We start from the raw sequence: 3339 nt of genomic DNA on the forward strand, positions 1-3339 counted from the left end.
ATTAAGATCCTGAGTAAAGGAGGAAAAATTCTGAGTAAAGGACCTGCAACCAGTGTTCCCTAATTATGGTGTTTACACCAGTTTCCGCTATAATGGCCACTGAAAAATGAAAATAAAGATAAGATTAGGAAGGGCATCATTTTTATTTGCCATCACGCTAGCCATCTGGTTTACTCACTGATTTAATTGAAATTTTGATTGAAATGGCAAGGTGTTCTAGGCATCTCAGACAACGATTTTTTTCCTACAGACCCATTTGAGCCCAAATCCCTCCTTTGGGGCTGGAATCTTAAGACTAATTACTAATTACACTTGTAATAAAATAATTTAATGAAAATAAAACACTGAGACAATGATTTCCTCACCAGTGAAATATCTGTTCATTACCTCTTCCAGAAGCAGGCATCGCTAAGACAGTTGTATCTGCTACATAATTCTAATCAGCTCTGCAAGGTGAATTGGGTTTTACAATTCACCTTAGGTTAGGATATTAAGTCCCAAAAGTACCGAAGTTCAGTTTTCAACACAGTGCCCTCCCAAGCTGCCTTCTAGCTCCAGTGCTCTGACCTCCTGTCTTCTAGTAAATATTTCACAGAACATACACACACCTGTCAGATAAATTGCAAATCTCTATAAAGTACAGAAAAGCATACAAGTGCCTATTATTTAGAAAATAGCTTTTCTCCCATTTCTCTCATTAAAGGCAAGGGCTGCATGCATGGCCCATGAACAAAGAGGCTACTTAGGATGGAACTAAGTAGTCACCTGTCGAAGATAAATGGGGACACTTCTCATCTGGGCTCCTGGAATACCTCTAAATGTAGGGGGCCAACCTGCACACTTAGGAAAAACCCCTTACCCTTACCGTTGTTCTAGATTTCCTGCACATCACACCTGAGTGTAACCCGCAGTGCAGTCTGGAGTTTCTCTAACAACTCAACTAAGATCTAAAAAGCATGACAGTGTCAATCAGAAGGAAACAGGGAGCAAGGAATACAAGGTAGCTCATTAATAACCGAGCTCGAATTCATAACTCAGTACCTGGTCCCACATCTCTTAGCAGCTCATCCTCAGGGGGCAGGCGGTGTGGATGTGAACAGTCAACTCCCGTGCATTTCATCCTGTGCTCTCAACCAAGAACTGCAAGCGCTTCACTAATTGATGCCCCAGAGTGAGTCTGAGCCAGGAAACATGAATCTACCATTTCTTACATGAGCCTGCACTCCCAAGGGCCATGTGGTACATACCTTTCTGAGCTAGTGGGCAAATCTAGGGATGTCTCAAGGTAACAGTGGGAACACTTTACCATGTCTATTGAGAACCCCTTGAGTCCATGTAAACAACATGAGCTGTGGCCAGCACGTCTTCCTAACAGCCCTCTCGCCCTGCTTCTAGGGCCCATTTGGGAATCTGCTAGAAATGATGGGTTCTCTCCTCAGGGGGGAAAAAAGTACTTAAATACCATGTAAGTAAACTGCATACAGTTTTAGAGGTGTTACGTACCCTTCAGTGCCGCTCATGGGCTGTTACTCACTTTAGAAGCCCAGGTTTTGTATCAAATGTGGGCCCTGTGGATTTGTGTTTTCCATTGTCCTTTGGTCCTTGTGGTTGAATCCTGCAGCTCCATTTGAGCTGAATCCCTACTTTGAATATCAAGGACAGGACAACGCATTTTCCCTATGAGAGCCACAGCCTTTGCTAGCATTAAAATCCAGCTTAACTACTGGTCCCTGCAATTTTAGGGGCATTATGCTAATGGCTTTGCTCATGGCTACTTAACTTTAGGAAGCTTTTAGTGCAGGCTTCTCCCTATTGGAACCATTCCATTGTCTGGATAGCTCTAGTTTCAACTCTTTCTAGGACTTTCTTGAGTACCCAGGGCTACATTGTTTAATCCAGTAGCAACTAGCCACATCTAGCTACTAAACAGTTAATGTAGCTTAAGACCAAAAACATGTGGCCCTGGGCAGTACATCCAGCAGTACAAAACAATCCAGCGAATAAAATATGGCTAGTCCAAATGGAAATATTCTGGGGAAATTGATTTCAAAATTACCATACTTTTTCAAAATCATAGAGAGTTTTACAATAATTTCTGTGGGAAAATGCAGTAATTCCTATTGCAATTACAGTAACTTCACATATGTTGGGTTGAGTAAAATTATTTAACATACATAATTATAATTAATTTCACTTTGAAACTGAGAATGCAACAGAACTTCTAAATCCCATATGTAGGGGCTGGCGAGATAGTTCAGTCTGAAAAGTGCGTGCTGAAGCATCAGAGTTCAGATCCCCAGTACCCACACTAAGGCTGGGCACAGTGGCTCACACCTACTACTGTAGAAGGTGGTGTGTGGGAGTAGGAGGGATGGAAGGGATGCCAGAGACAGGTGGAGCTCCAGTGCTCACTGGCCAATCTTGCTAGCCAACAAGTAGCTCTAAGATCAGTGAGAGACCTTGCCTCAAAAATTAGCTGGGGAGAAATAGAAATGCATCTGACATCAACCAGTGACCTTCGCAGGCACGTGAGCACATACGGACAAGCACATACATACACTGTAAACACACCCAAAGTTTGCATATGTGGACCATGTTATAATTCTACTGAACACCACTAATACAGACAGCATTGGTGTGTGTATGTGCAAAATACCTCCATCACTAAACTCTTCAAGGTTAGTCATTTTTGTCAACAATGTAAACTCAAACTAAGAGTTTTGCTTAGGGCTGGAGAAATGATTCGGCCATTGAGAGAACTTGCCGCTCTTAGAGAGGAGTGGAGTTCAGTCCCAACATCCACTCACATTGGTTGGCTCACATCAACCTGTAACTAGCTCCTGGGGGATCAACCACCCTCCTCTGGTCTCTGCAGGCACCTATACTGGCACACACATAGTCCCCAACACATATATGTGTAATCAAAACTTTATGGGGAATTGGAATGAGTATGGAATTTAGGGCAGTTAAGAACATTGGTTGCTCTACCCTGCAGGGTATCAAAGCAGATACTGAGACTTACAGCCAAACTTTGGGCAGAGTACAGGGAATCTTACGAAAGAAGGGGGAGATAATGGAACCTGGAAAGGACAGGAGCTCCACAAAGAGAACAACAGAACCAAAGCATCAGGGGTCTTTTCTGAGACTAGTACTCCAGCCAAGGACCATTCAAGGAGATAACCTAAAACCCCTGCAGAGATGTAGCGCATAGCAGTTCACGGTCCAAGTGGGTGCCATAATAATGGGAACAAGGACAGTCTCTGACATGAACTCAGTAGCTGGCTCTTTGATCACCTCCCCCTGAGGGGGGAGCAGCCTTACCAGGCCACGGAGGAAGAT

The sequence above is a fragment of the Psammomys obesus genome, unplaced genomic scaffold (genome assembly GCF_907164565.1).
Source record: "Psammomys obesus unplaced genomic scaffold, mPsaObe1.curated_primary_1811, whole genome shotgun sequence".
Classification (NCBI taxonomy): domain Eukaryota; kingdom Metazoa; phylum Chordata; class Mammalia; order Rodentia; family Muridae; genus Psammomys; species Psammomys obesus.